We start from the raw sequence: 15,247 nt of genomic DNA on the forward strand, positions 1-15,247 counted from the left end.
AGCTCCAGCCATGTGTATGTGCATACTTATGAGTACATGTGTCTGTACATATATATATATATATATATATAATATGAACATAAACTTCCACTTCTACACTTGTCTTGGTTTATATCTTACCTTTCTGTCACATCGCCATCATCAGGTGCTGGACAAGGATCATGTGCAGTTGTGCTAAAGTAACAAAAACACCTATGGTCACATATCACATGAATACGGAGGAGTTCAAATTCTGGGTCAAATTCTGATGCAGGTCCTGCATTCATGCACTGTTTTTTCCCTATAACTGGTTCTCTTCTCACGTTGATTTGAAATAAATGCAACCTTATAGTTTCAGACCATGAAGAAATACACTTGATGACACAAAAATGACAGTTAGCATGACTGGCATTCTGGGAGTGAGTGTGTTTCTAGATCAGTGTGTCATTAAGGAGGACAGGTGCAAGGTCATCTCCAAAAGAGAAAACAACCACATTACTCACCAAGCCACCAAAGAAATTTGGCCTCAAATCACTAAGGGGAAGGCGGGCTCGTCGACTATCCATGACCTTCCTCACATCTAATCAAAACCTCCAGTTTTTCCAAGTAACTACAGTTAGATGAGAAAAAGTAGCTACAGACTCATTTCTGATCTGAAAACTTCAGTGTCCTCCATTCACATGCTGGGGAAATCATCAGAGTGACTTGGAGCAAGGAACTTTTGTGTAGTCCCTCTATTGAACATTTATTCCCATGTCAATCCATCACTTTGAAACTTATCAACCACTTTTCTATGCAAATAAGTGTGAGTATTAGGGGAAGGGAAAAATTTAATCTGAGACGATTAGATAGAACAAAATCTTTATGTTCGTGACTTACAACTAAGTGAAAGCAGTGCTCTTAGCTTTTTGTGTTTTCTCCCTAATGGCCCTCTGTTTTCTCAGTCCAAATTTCCTCTTTCTTCCTAGTTAAGTTCCAGGTTCTCCACTCCTTGTGCCAACTTTTTATTGCCATCATTATAAATATCTACCTTGCTCGAATACTATGTGTGGCACGAGGTCGAGCCTTTTCAGTGTGTAACAGACTTGGATAAGAACAAGTCTTGCATGGTGGCAGAGCAAGACACAGTGCCATTGTAGACACTAATTTCACAATGACAGAGCTCTGAACTATCAGGGATGCATGCATGATCTTGATCTTATACATGCAGTTCTGTGCAGACTCAGTAGCCTCTATTTTTGTTTCTTTTACTTTTCTGCACATCGGATCTGCTCCTTTGGTCCAATCAATTACAGACTCACAAGTTGGAAACGTCATGTTTTCTAGAGGAATATGTTACTAATGTTAACAATGTACTTGAAGCATATTGTCATGACTGAGTCTTTCTCCAACGCTTCAATGGTATTAGAAAAGAAAGTGATCCACAAATCTCTCAGGGGCTGAGATCTGAGCACCATGGTTCAAAGCCAACCCAGCCATGAAAATCCATGACTCTTATGTCCAATTTACCACCAGAAAACCCAAGGTGGCGCTGTGGCACAAGCGGTAGAGCACTAATAGCCTTGAGCTGAAGAACTTAGGGACAGCACCCAGTTCAAGCCAATGGATTACCAAAATAAAAAATAAAAAAAAAAAGTGAGAGAGAGGGAGAAAGAAAAGTATACCATAACCCAACAAATCTACCTACTCTAATAGATAATGACTTCTTGTTCGCATTCAACTCACTTCAGAAGAACTCAAGACTTACATATCATCTAATTATCATCTAATATTCCCTGCTGCTGCTCCTGCTCTTCAGATAGGAATAAGAAAAAGCAGTCTAGAAGTAAGGCTCCCCTTCAGTATGAATGTGGGCCTTTCAGGGTTTAAGCATTCAAAAGAAGGAAGGATCACCTCTTAGCTACTGGTGCTAGGCCTACTTTTTGGTTTCAGCAAAGGATTCCCAGGTCCCTTGCCACATTCGGAGTAGCTGACAGGCACCGTGATAATCTAAGAATTTGGGTGCTAGTCGTTGCCTTCATAGCACACCATGAGCGAGTGTCTTTGGACAGGTTCTATCATTTCTATTGAGTTTCAAAACACATCATGATTACATTCAATATTGATAAGCAGTGCTTGTGTACCCTGAAGATATCATTGTGCAAAACGAGTTATCACTTACATGACAAAAAAATCAACTCACCAACTACTGATGTCTTCATTGGAATGAACTATAACAGCTCTTAAGCCACTATCCTCACTGTGGACATATTAAAAACACACAATAATTAACTGGGAAAATGTGGGAATTAATCATGCATTTTTTTCCAGAACACTAAGTTAGGAAACTAAGGTCTTATGAATGCAACACAAAAATGCTGCCAACAGAGCTTCATCTCTACCATTTTTGTCCCTGCCACTCCTGCCACTACTGAGATCTCACCCCAGAGCCCTGTCCTTGCTACTCCTTTGCTCATGGTATGGTGACAATTTGGGCCTATAATGAGAAATGGTAATCTAAGGGTTTTGGGTGCTAGGATTTGTCTTCACAGCACACCAAGAACCACTGTCTTTTGATCTGCTCTATCATTTTCTACTTAGTTTGAAAACATGTCAAGATTTTGTGTGATATGAACAGGCAGTCCTGTGTGCTCTGAAACGCCATCATTTTCCAAAATGATTTATCAATTAGATGAAAAATGAATCAACTTACAGTAAATGAAAAAAAACTCTAGAATACAGAAACAAGAGCTTTAACTTGTGTGATTGTTGTTCTTAATGTAGTATGTTATTTCTCTTTTCCTTTTCCCCCTTAATTGTTAATCTCATATTGTTATTGTATCTGAAAAGTTACCTGGAATATTACATATGTTTATTTGAAATAGGAGAGGGAGGGGATAAAGCAAGTTGATTGGAAAGGTCTAGGGGAAGGGAAATGGGATGAAAACATAAACAGGCGTATCAATGTGTGAGAAGAAATTCACCTACTATCTGGGGAAAATAAGTGTAAGCACTCTATACATGATCCCCAAAATAAAAAAAAATTAACTCACGCAGTACTGATGTCTTCGTTTGAATGAACAACAGCCGTGGTTAAGTTGCTGTCTTTGCTGTGGACAAATTGAAACATATAAAAACTAAGTAGGACAATGTGGGAAGGAATGTTGTATTTATAACAATATTAGGTTAGAAAACTATATCTTGTGCATGCTACACAGATGCTCTGTCAAATGTACTATGCCTCTATCTCTTCTGTCGCTGCCAAAACTTCTCTCCAGTACTGAACTCTGAACTCAGAGCCCTGTCCTTGCACCTCCTATGGTGATGGCATGGTGATCCCTCCTACCTAGGCTTGCCTGTTCAATGACACTTCCCCTTAGGATTTCACCAGAATGGTAGATGGATGTGTAGACTTGGGTTCACAGGTGTGATTCTGTCTACAGTGGGGGTGAACAGCAGAGGATAGCAATATGAAGCCTTGCACAGTATTCCTTCTGGCAGAAGTCCATCTCCACTGAATGAGCAAAATGCATTGCATGTGTGAATGAGGAAGAAGAGATACAGTGATAAACAAGAAAGTAAAATATTCCTGGAGCCCTGACTTGAAGCCATAGTATCAGAGTATTGCCACTCTGCCACACACGTGTGGACATGATAGATCTCTCTCTCTCTGTCTCCTACCTCTTTCATTGTAAACATAAATTTATTCACAAACCCTGTATTCACAGATGTGAGCAATAAGGAGCTTGACATAATGCTGTGGAGCCATCTGTCTATCCAATCGAAATGGTGCCCATAAAGTACTCGCACTGTCACAAACCTTACAACCACAGTTTTGAAAAGTTGGCATTAATGCACAATGAAAATAATATGTATAATTTAAGATCTAGGCCTACAGAAAGTCTATAACCATCAAAGAACTGGACATAGCCAACAGAATATGGAAAGGACCGAACAAACATGTAGCCACTTCGATCTGACACTTGTATTTCTTCACCTGTGAAGAAATTGTTATGGCAGGAAATAAATGCATAGGATTCTGTGTCTTTGCCATCAGACCAAAGGAACACAACCAGTTGTAGTAGGATCTCATACACTGGCAATGTGGGGGGTTTTAGGCGTTTCCCTTCACTGCTCTCTACAATAGCAAAACACTTTTGTGCAACTCATTTCTCATTTACTCATCAAAATGGAAAAGGGGCAATCTGACAGACAGAAGGTACACTGACAATATTTGGAAACTACCCAGAAATGATCAATCTGTTTCATAACATTTATATTTATGTATGTTTATCTACTTGTAGATATCTGACCTTTGCTTGAATTCTTCCGTCCCAAGATCTGGTGGGTCATTTTTATCCAAGCTAAAGAGAATTAAATTATAGATAATCAAATACCATGTGCAATCATAGTTTTATGTTTTCACTCAGTGTAGTAAGTTAATCTAAGACTAACAAATTTGTAGAAATCAAAACTTTTACATATTTAGCTAAATGAACAAAGGAATTTAATTTGGCGTAGGGAGTTGCATTTTATTATTTCAAAAGAAATCTTTTATGCATGGTCAAAGAATTTTTCTCTGTTAGTAAACCTAATACACTGCTCCCTACAATAGCAAAACACTTTTGTGCAACTCATTTCTCATTTATTCATCAAAATGAAAAAGGAATAATATGACAGACAGAAGATACACTGACAATACTTGGAAATTTCCCAGAAATGATCAATATGTTTCCTAACATATACACGTTGATGTATATGTCTATATCTGACCTTTGCTTGAATTCTTCTGTCCCAAATTCTCCTGGATCATTTTTATCCACGCTAAAGAGCATTAAATTATATACAGCCAAATACCAAGTGCAATCATAGTTTTACTTTTTTACTTAAGGTAGTAAGTTAACCTAACACTTACACATTTGTAGAAATGGAAACTTTTACATATTTATCACTTCAAAAGAAAGCTTTTATGCACGGTCAAAGAATTTTTCTCTCTTACTAAACCTAACACACTGATTATTGGTATCATGTAGTTTAATTGTACATGCAACTCACTTCAGAAGAACTCAATCCATTATACAATCTGATTTTCAGCTTTCTAAGTCTGCTCTTCTCTCTCCTTCCTGTCACTAACTTGGCTGATTTCTTAACTGCTTCTCACCAAAAGACAAGAAACTACAGCCTAAAAGCTGGACTCTCATCATACCTGAAAAATGAGCCTGTCTACTAAGTACCAGATTTCTAGAGAAGGAAAGAGGCCCACCAACATTTTCACCTCAGAAACACTGAGGCCACCTCATTGTTCCTGACTGGGACTCTCTCCTCCATTGTCTCAGTACAAGTTGCATGTAGGAAATAGGTAAATAAGGTAGAGAATAGGTAAATAAGGATACGGTTACTATGTTTTACTTCACAGTATACCATGACCAAGTATCTGCTGCCTGACGCTATCATTTTCAATTTAGTTTCAATACAAGAGAAGGATACATGAGGACACTGATCAGCTGTCATATAGATTGGGTACTAACCTCACCCTAGAAGTGAATTTACACTCAGATGACAGAAAATTCAACTCACCAAATGTTAATGCTTGGGTCACAAACTGCAATGGCAGTTAATGCTGTGTCATCTCTAAAAAATAAAATAATATAAAATCAGCCACAGAAAATTAGTTGGAACATTTAGAAGAAACCAAACTGTTTCTACAAGGCTGTGTACTAAAACCATAACTGTGTTCATCTGAGGAACATGCTCTGCCACTTGAGCTACATCGCCATCTCCAGCTCTTCTGTTCCCTCTAGCTATTTGCTCTGGTACTATGGTGTGAAGTAGGAGACCTGTACTTAAATGAAAAGCAGTATTTCCATTTTACAATAGAATGGATTTGAATCTCTTCAGGAACTTAAACATGGAACTTAGAAAAGTAAAGTTTTCACACAAGATAGAAGAATTGTTCCCCCTACCACAGTACCTAATGCCATCTTGTATTACTTTCAATGCAATGCAATTCAAGGGAGCTCAACCCGGAGGTCACAGCCAATATTCTGCTTCCTCTGTTCCTTCTATTCCCTTCTTATTTTCAACAATCGTGGATGTCTTTACTGACTTACTTGCAGAGAGTACCAATGGGTGGCAGGCCAGAAGCAGAGAACTCTCCACTGCTAACCAGGACAGAGAAAACTCCCTCTCCTCTGCAGTCTCAATCCTTCACCCAATTTGCAAAAAGAAAGAATGGCACAAAAAATTGCACTTCCCTGACCTTCCAAATGGTTCCCACAAACATGGTGCTTAGTCTCTGTACAGCTTTCTACACAAGTCTGTCGACATTTGGGTATCTGACCACTTAGGGCTGTCTTGTGTGCATCCATGTGCATCCTGCTAGTTATTATCAACATCAATAATTAAATTGCACACAGTCAAATACTGTGAGAATTCCAAAACCTACTTTTTCTCCCCAAATAGCTATAACTGCCTGAAAACTAACTCTACATATACTGTATATGCAAGGGGGTATTTCGTGTGCTTTCCTAAAAATATGGCCTCTCACTTCAATGAAATGTTCACCTGTGCTAAACAACCACTTATGCAAGACTGAAATATTCTTTTCCTAAACCACTGGTAGCACTGTTTTTATGGGTTTCCTTATCTTCCATTTCCCTTGCGATGGAATTAATCAAGCTGATCTACCACCTACATTTCTGCTTTCTCTCTTCCCTCCATGCTGGCACTATTGTTCTCTATCCATCCAGCTTCTCTGAGTGATAAAAAGGATTTGTGTTTCATGAGTTATTCACATTAATATCCAGAATATATGTTGGAATGATCGCACAGACGTGCTTTTACTATTTAGTAGTATTTCACATTCACATAAAATTCTAACCCTCACTTGATGGTAAAAGCCTTCTCATCCCCTAAATAAATCACAAATGGTATGAGGGAGGTGTCTTCAGCTGTCACGTCTCCCATGAACATCTGATATCCTAGTCATTATATTTTAACCAGTCTCCTTCCCACAGCAATTGAAGGAGACACATCAGGGATGAATACGGCATGAAAAGATTCTCTGGTCTTTTCATCACCATCTCTTGAAATAGACATCCAGCACATAACTGTGTAAATTTTTGTTTAGGCTTGAACGTGAACTTAGAAGTAAGGCATTTTTGGATAATACCTATCAAATTAAAACCCAGTAATGACCAGCCTTTACTCATTCATTCTGGAGGAACGGAGGGAGGGAGAGAGGGAGGAAGAGAGAGAGGGAGAGGGAGATAACCATCCTCTAGCTAGAGAAAACAAATTCAATAGAAAGAAGTTTCTTAACCTGCTAAATCTTACAGCAAAACATTAAATTGTTTTTGGCCATTAAAATAGATTAGGAACAAGAAACATTCTTGATATTTCTTCTTAGAAATAGCTAACATTTTAGAAAGGAACTACTGATATTATGGCCAAAGTAAATTAGAAAAATATCAAAGACCTTCAGTTGTCATCTATAATTACAGGTCCCTAATCTCAATTACTTTCTTTTCTGTGACTGTCCTTTCATGGATGACTGTATTTACATACATGTAAATATGCATAAATACACATGGGTGACATTGTATGTTTATTTGGACCTTACCCTTCATTGTTGGTTCCTTTGTCAAGTTCAGTTGAGGTATCAGATAAAATATCGCTAAAGAATGAAACCAAAATATATAGTCAGAGGCTCCAATGATTTTCTACATTTGATTACATGTCCCTCCTTTCTTTCTTCCATAACCCATTAAACATTCAGATTTTTATTCCATTTCTATGTATTTTAATTTTTTCTATTGTTTACTTCCATGTCTATTTCTAGTTGAATTCCACCATAGTATGATAGCACATGGTAATATTATCTTTTCTTATATGTCCTGTTAAGACTTCCTTTAGACTCTGCCAAGAAACCTCTTTGAATAATTACTACGGAGGAGTATTAGAGAAAGGAAAAGGAAAAAAGAGAATAATGCTGCCTCTATGCTCTAAATATTATTTCCTTTGGGGAAAGCTTGGGGTTGCCTGGATGATACTTATTCTGGGACTGCTGGATGGAATATTCTGCAGATATGTGCTACCTTTGGCTCTGGGTCTTCAGTTAAATCTGGTTTCTTGCGGATTCTTTGGAAAGGATCTAACATGGTTGGGATCCATCAACTCATTTATGTTCAGCGATGTCTGTTGTGTCAAATTGGGTGCATTGAGGATCAGTTGCCTTTTTGTGGTTAATCATTACAGTGTCTTTAGCAAAATGAAATGACTTTCATGTTGTAATACTTTCAAGTTTTCTTTGCCAGATAGGAGTACATTTACATTTGCTTCCTTTTGGGTGCCATTCTTGGAATATCTCTTTCCATCCATTCACATCAAGCATGTGACTGTCTCTGCTAGGGAGGTGGACTTCCTTCTTTCTCTTTCTTATTATGTTTCTCTGCAGGTACTATTGGGTTTCCTCTTAGGGCCTGGGTGTTCTACTTTAGCTTTCTCTATTAAGATGAATACTCTACCACTTGAGCCATACTTCTGGCTTTCGGAAAGTAAACTGGATAAGAATCTCATAGGGTTTCCTGCCAATATTCCTATTTAGAATGCCACTGCTTTGTTCCAGAAAGGATTCTATCCTTTGGTTGACTGCATTTGTAACATCTTGGGAAGTGTAGCTGACATAATGACTAGAAGAAATTCTCCTCATGACCTATTCCTCTCTTACCCTAGTTGTTATGAAGAAGGAAGAAAGATGTGCATTTGTCTCTCAGTAGCTGGGCTGTCATGCCTGTGTCTTAGTTGATTCCCATACTTCTTATTTTACATTTTGACATCTGTTGGTGTACGCACAAATATATTTCTTTCCTTCATGCTGCCTTTAGAAATATGTGTGGATATATATATGTATATATATATATATATATATATATTCAGAGAGTCTTCCTAGATTTAAACTCACATTTCAATGCTAGATCCCACATAACATTCTACAGACACTTCTTCCAGGATAAGAAAGTCTCGTCATAAGGCACAACTATACTATACATTTTCAGTCAAATAGCTACCTACTTTATACATGAAGTGATCAATTTTCTCTACTGCTATAACGCTGATACTTCATACTTCAGTATACATATAAGTAATTAAAATCAGTAGATAAATGAAGCTAGGTCATCAGTTTGATTCGAATGAAAGTATGTTGTTAATGATTACTAATAGTGGAACTGTCCCTCACTTAACAACAGTTTCTTAGTATTACCATATATGCACATGAAGGCATGTATCACTTGGAAAGTTAGAGTGTAAATTCTGCACCCACACAGATTTTACTGATTATTAAGTCTTTTAACCATATGCTTCCTGTTGCTCATTAAGTTAACTACTGCCAGTAGTAAAGAGTAAATTGATAGGCCAGATACACAAAGAAGAAGAGAATAAAACTTTCTCTACACTTTCTCCAAACAACAAAGGAGGAAAGAAACAAGGATACAGTAAAGAAAAAGAAATTTGAGCAATATGTCCCTTATGATCAAGCAGAATTTGGGTGATACGGACTATTCTCTTTAATGAAAGATGCCAATGGTTTTAATGGTTTAAATATAATGAATTTAACCTTGACTCAATGATACACTGCCCACTAAACACGCATTTCATGAGTGAGTATGGAATGGAGGAATTTATTTCTGGAAAACAATCAAATGTAAGCAATGACAGAAAATTCTTGTTACACAGTTAAAAGAAAAGCACAGTAAACAGTGGAAAAGTATCAAGACTGGCAGGAAATTTTGTGAACTATATCAAATAAACAACCATGGCAGCATAGATTATCTCCTGATTTCTGCTTTTCTGAGGTGTTATTCCTAAAGAAGGAAATTAGTCATAAGTTCTTGTCTCTAGACTTTCTTTATGGAGAACTCAGGTTAAAATATATAAAACTAACAAAAATAGAAACCCCATCTTGTTTTCCCCCTCCTCTTCTCTATTTCAAATAAGTGTATTAAAAGGGGGAAGGGAGGTTAGCCTACTGGTAGAGTGCTGGCCAAGCATGCAGGAAGACTCGGTTTCGATTCCTCTGTACCATGTACATAGAAAAAAGCCAGAAATGGTGTTATGGTTTAAGTGGAAGAGCTCTAGCCTTGAGAAAGTCCAAGCACATTGCCCAGGCCTTGAGTTCAAGCCCCAGGACCAACAAAAAAACAACAACCATGAATAGTCATTGTAACAATATAGGTATATAGTGCAGGAAACTGCTCTTCTATAAAACCAACAGCATGAAATCTTCAAGGAGACATACACTTGAATAACATTAGATGCATTCTATCCATTGCTAGTAAGGAAAGATCAGTTAGACAAAAAATATTAATCAAAAAACATCAAAGTTTACTACAGTCCAAATTTGTTTAGAAGACACTTGAAAACATTTCATCTTTTAGCTGAAGAATATATATTCTATCAGAAGATCATATGCTGAGCTACTAACCTAGTCTGAAGAAATCGAAAAACAAAATTGAAATCAAAAGTGTATCTTACTTTTTTCAATTCATGTGGCTTCAACACTAGGCCTGGGCTCTTTCCGTGAGCTCTTCAGCTCAAGACTACTACCCTGTCTCTAGAGTCACAGCACCACTTATGGTTTTGCTAGTGGTTAATTGGAGGTAAGAGACTCACAGAGTCTCACAGGCCAGGGCTGGTTTTGAACTGTGATCCTCAGATCTCTGCCTGCTGAGTGGCCAGAATGACAGCAGCAGTGTATCTTATTTAAGGACATAGAGCTACAAAAATACTAAAGGTATTAGAGATTATATTAGATATGAAAGTTAACTGATAAGTAATTGATCAATCAGAGGACTGATAAACCAAGAAAGAAAGTTTAACTTACTTAAAGGAAATGGGAAAAATTGATATGATTGCAAAACACACTAACTTTGATATGGTAGTAAAGCTGATATTCCAGATGTGTAAGATGGAATAGTAGTCAGAGATAAGGCGTTGCCAGTGTGGGTAGAGGGATTGTGAAATGTCCCTTGCATTGTGCTGGTGTTTTATCAGTGTCTTACCTCCTGGGAACTACAGACAAATGAGAGTATCTGTTTGTTTCAGAAAAGGATTCCCTGCGACCTTGGCTCATTGTGAGTAGCTGACAGGCACCTAGGGATTCTAGGTGCTAGTTCTTGACATCACAGCACTCCATGAACCACTCTCTTTTGATCTGCTCTTCATATCCTGCTTAGTTTCAAAACACATCTGGATTACATATGATATTCATAGGTAGTCCTCTGTATCCTCAAAAGTGACCACTGTCCAATTCTGATTTATCACTTGATGACAAAAAAATCAATTTACACTAAATGAAAGGAACTTTAAAAAATGGAACCAAGAGCTTTATTTTGTGTGATTGTTGTTTTCAAGGTACTATGTTATTTCTCTTTTCCCTTTTCCTCTTTATGGTTAATTTCCTATTAGGACTGTATCTGACTTTATCATCTAGTATATTGTATATGTTCTTATTTGGTTATTTGAAATAGGAAAGGAAAGGAGGGAAGACAAGATGATTGGGAGGGGGTGGGGAAAATAAATGGGGAAAAATATGAAAAAGAGGAATCAGTTTGTGACAAATAATCTTCCTATTACCTGACGAATGAAGTGTAACCCCTCTATACCTTGTCACGACCAAAAAAAAAAATCAGCTCGCACACTACTTATGTCTTCATTTGAAGGAACAATAACAGTTGCTGTCCTTGTTGTGGACATATCAAAACATAAAAAAATTAAGTGGGAAAATGTGGAAGGAAATGATACAATGTTCTAACACTACCGGGTTAGAAAACTGTGGCCTTGTTTTTCTACACAGGTGGTCTGTCAAATGTACTATGTGTCTAGGTCTTCTGTCTCTGTCAACCCTTCTTTTCCTGAGGTCAGAACTCAGAGCACTGTCCTTGCTACTCCCATGATCATGGCATGTTGATCCTTCATGCCTAGGCTTGCCTGATCAATGACCCTTCCCATTAGGCTTTCAACAGAATTTTACATAGATGTGCAGACCTTTGGTTTACAGACGGGGCAAATAAGACAGGATAGCAATAGAAAGCCATCCAGGGTATTCCTTTCTGCAGAAGTACATCTCCACTGAATCAACAAAAGGGTGCACTTCATGTGTGGATCAAGAAGCAGAGGCCCAATGATAAGCAAGAAAACAGATTAATCCTGGAAACCTGATTTGGAGCCCACTACCGCACACATGTGGACACACACTCTCTCTCTTAGTCTCCTAGCTCTTTCATTGCAAACATAAATTCATTCACAAACCCTGTATTCACAGGTGTGAGCAGTAAGGAGCTTGTCATAACGCCGGGGAGTCATCTGTCTATACAATATAAATGGTGTTCATAAAGTATTCACAGTGTCACAAACCTTAGAACCACAGTTTTGAAAAGTTGGCATGAAGTTCACAATGAAAAGAATAGATACAGAGAAAGAGTATACCCATCAAAGAACTGGACATAGCCAACAAAATATGGAAAGACACGAACAAACTTGTAGTCACTTTGATCTGACACTTGTATTTCTTCACCTGTGAAGAAACTGTTATGGCACGAAATAAATGCAATGGATTGTATATCATTGCCAGCAAACCAAAGGAACACAACCAGTTGTAGTAGGATCTCATACACTGGCAATGTGGGGGGGGGGTTAGGAGTTTTCCTTCACTGCTCCCTAAAATACCAAAACATTTTGTGCAACTCATTTCTCATTTACTCATCAAAATGAAAAGGAGTAATATGACAGACAGAAGGTACACTGACAATATTTGGAAACTACCCAGAAATGATCAGTCTGTTTCATAACATATATATTTATGTATGTTTTTCTATTTATAGATATCTGACCTTTGCTTGAATTCTTCTGTCCCAAATTCTGTTGGGTCATTCTTATCCAAGCTAAAGAGAATTCAATTATATACAGTCAAATACCATGTGCAATCATAGTTTTACTTTTTTACTCGAGGTAGTAAGTTAATCTAACACTGACAAATTTGAAGAAATTGAAACTTTTACATATTTAGCTAAATGAACAAGGTATTTCTATTTTTTTCCCTAGAAAGGAAATTAGTATGCAGGAACTTATATTTTTACCTCTACAAAAGAAAGCTTTTATGCATGGTCAAATAATTATTCTCTCTTAGTAAACCTAACACACTGTTTATTGGTATGCGTTAGTTCATTTGTACATGTAACTCACTTCAGAAGAAATCAATCCACTATACAATCTGATTTTCAGCTTTCTAAGTCTGCTCTTCTCCCTCCTTCTTTTCACATACTTGGCTGTATTCTTAACTGCTTCTCACCAAAGGACAAGGAACAACAGCCTAGAAGCTGGACTCTCATCATAACTGTCAGTGGGCCTGTCCAAGTATCAGATTTCTGGAGAATGAAAGAGGCCCACCAGCTCTTTCACCTCAGAATCACGGAGAACACCTCACTGTGCCTGACTGTGATTCTTACCTCCATTGGCTCAGTAAAAGTTGCATGTAGGCAGTAAGTAAATAAGGTAGAGAATAGGTAAAGAAAGATACGGTTGCTATGTTTGAATTCACAGTAGACCATGACCAAGTATCTGCTGCCAGATGCTATCATTTTCTATTTAGTTTCAATACAGGAGGAGGAATAATGAAGACAACGATCAGCTGTCATATAGACTGTGTACTAAACTCACACTAAAAATGAATTTACATTCAGATGACAGATAACTCACCAAATGTTAATGCTCGATTCACAAACCGCAATGGCGGTTAACGTTGTGTCATCCCTAAAAAGTGAAGTAAAAAAAAAAAGACACGGAAAATTGAGTTGGAAACTGTAGAGGAAATCAAACCTTTTCTACAAGGCTGGGTACTAAAACCATAACTGCGTTCATCCTAGGAACAGGTTCTGCCACTTGAGCTACAGTTCCATCTCCAGCTCCTCTGTTCCCTCTAGCTCTTTGCTCTGGTACTCCGGTGTGAACTAACAGACCAGAACCAAATGAAAAGCAGTATTTTCATTTTACCACAGAAATACAGTTGAATCTGTTCAGGAAATTAAATATGGACCGGTTTCATGCAAGGTAGAAAATTTTTCTCAGTACCCCTACCACAGTATCTCTTGACATCTTGCATGAATTTCAATACAATACACTTCAAGGGAACTCAACCTGAGATCATAGCTAATATTCTGCTTCCTCTGTTCCTTCTATTCCCTCCTTACTTTCAGTAATCCTAGATGTTTTTGCTGACTTACTCTCAGATTGGACCAAGGGGTGGCAGGCCAGAAACAGAGAACACTTCATTGTTCACCAGGACATTGAGAATTCCCTCTCCTTACAGGAGCCTCAATTCTTTACCCAATTTGTGAAAACACGGAATGGCACAGAAAAATTTCACTTCCTTGACCTTCCAAGGGGTTCCCACAAACATGGTACTTAGTCTCTGTACAGCTTTCTACACAAATCTGTCTACATTTGAGTATCTGACAACAAATGGCTCTCATCTGTCAATCTATGTGTATTCTGCTCCTCATTATCAACATGAACCATTAAATTATGCACAGTCAAATACTATGGAAGTTCCTAAAGAGACTTTTCTTCTCAAATTGCTATAATACCCAGAAAACAAACTCTACATACTCTATATATGTAAAGGGGTATTTCCTAGAAATGAGGCCTCTCTCTCCAATGAAATGACTACCTGTGCTAAATAAAAACTTATGCAAGATTCACAAGAAGTTCTTTTCCTATGACCCTAAAGCACTGTTTACACTGTTTTCGTGGGTTTCCTGATGTTCCGTTTCCCTTGCTATGAAGGAAATTGAGCTGATCATTCATCTACATTTCTGCTTCCTCTCTCCCTTCCTTGCTTCCTCTGTCTGTCCAGCCTCTCTGATTCATAATAGGATTGGTACTTCATGAGTTATTCACCTTAAACTACAGAATATATGTGGAAACTAACACACAGACATGCTTTGGCTATTTAGTAATATTTGCCTTTCACATAAAATTCCAACCCTTACTTGATGGTAAAAGACTTCTCATCCACTAAATAAATCACAAATGCTATGAGGGAGCTGTCTTCAGCTGTCACGTCTCCCATGATCATCTGAAAACCTAGGTAAGTCACTCTATTTTAGCCAGCCTCCTTCTCACAGCAATGAAATGAGACACATCAAGGATGAACATGGGCATGAACAGATTCGCTGGTCTTTTCATCATCATCATCATCTCTTGGAATAGACATCCAGCACATAATTAGGCA

General features: G+C 37.8%; 1 long non-coding RNA gene across 2 annotated transcripts; it reads right to left on the bottom strand.

Annotated features, from left to right (window-relative positions):
• Positions 1–4,162: 4,162 nt before the first annotated feature.
• Positions 4,163–13,768, bottom strand: LOC150039931 (uncharacterized). 2 transcript variants are annotated; one of them, XR_016534174.1, is made up of 4 exons: positions 13,714–13,768; positions 7,580–7,633; positions 5,536–5,589; positions 4,163–4,322 (listed from the first exon to the last, which is right to left on the bottom strand). It is a non-coding gene; the product is annotated as an uncharacterized LOC150039931 (long non-coding RNA). The 2 variants fall into 2 exon arrangements; XR_016534175.1 differs by lacking the exon at positions 13,714–13,768 and adding an exon at positions 12,849–12,903.
• Positions 13,769–15,247: the final 1,479 nt, after the last annotated feature.

The sequence above is a fragment of the Megascapheus bottae genome, unplaced genomic scaffold (genome assembly GCF_031878675.1).
Source record: "Megascapheus bottae isolate mThoBot1 unplaced genomic scaffold, mThoBot2.hap1 HAP1_SCAFFOLD_43, whole genome shotgun sequence".
Classification (NCBI taxonomy): domain Eukaryota; kingdom Metazoa; phylum Chordata; class Mammalia; order Rodentia; family Geomyidae; genus Megascapheus; species Megascapheus bottae.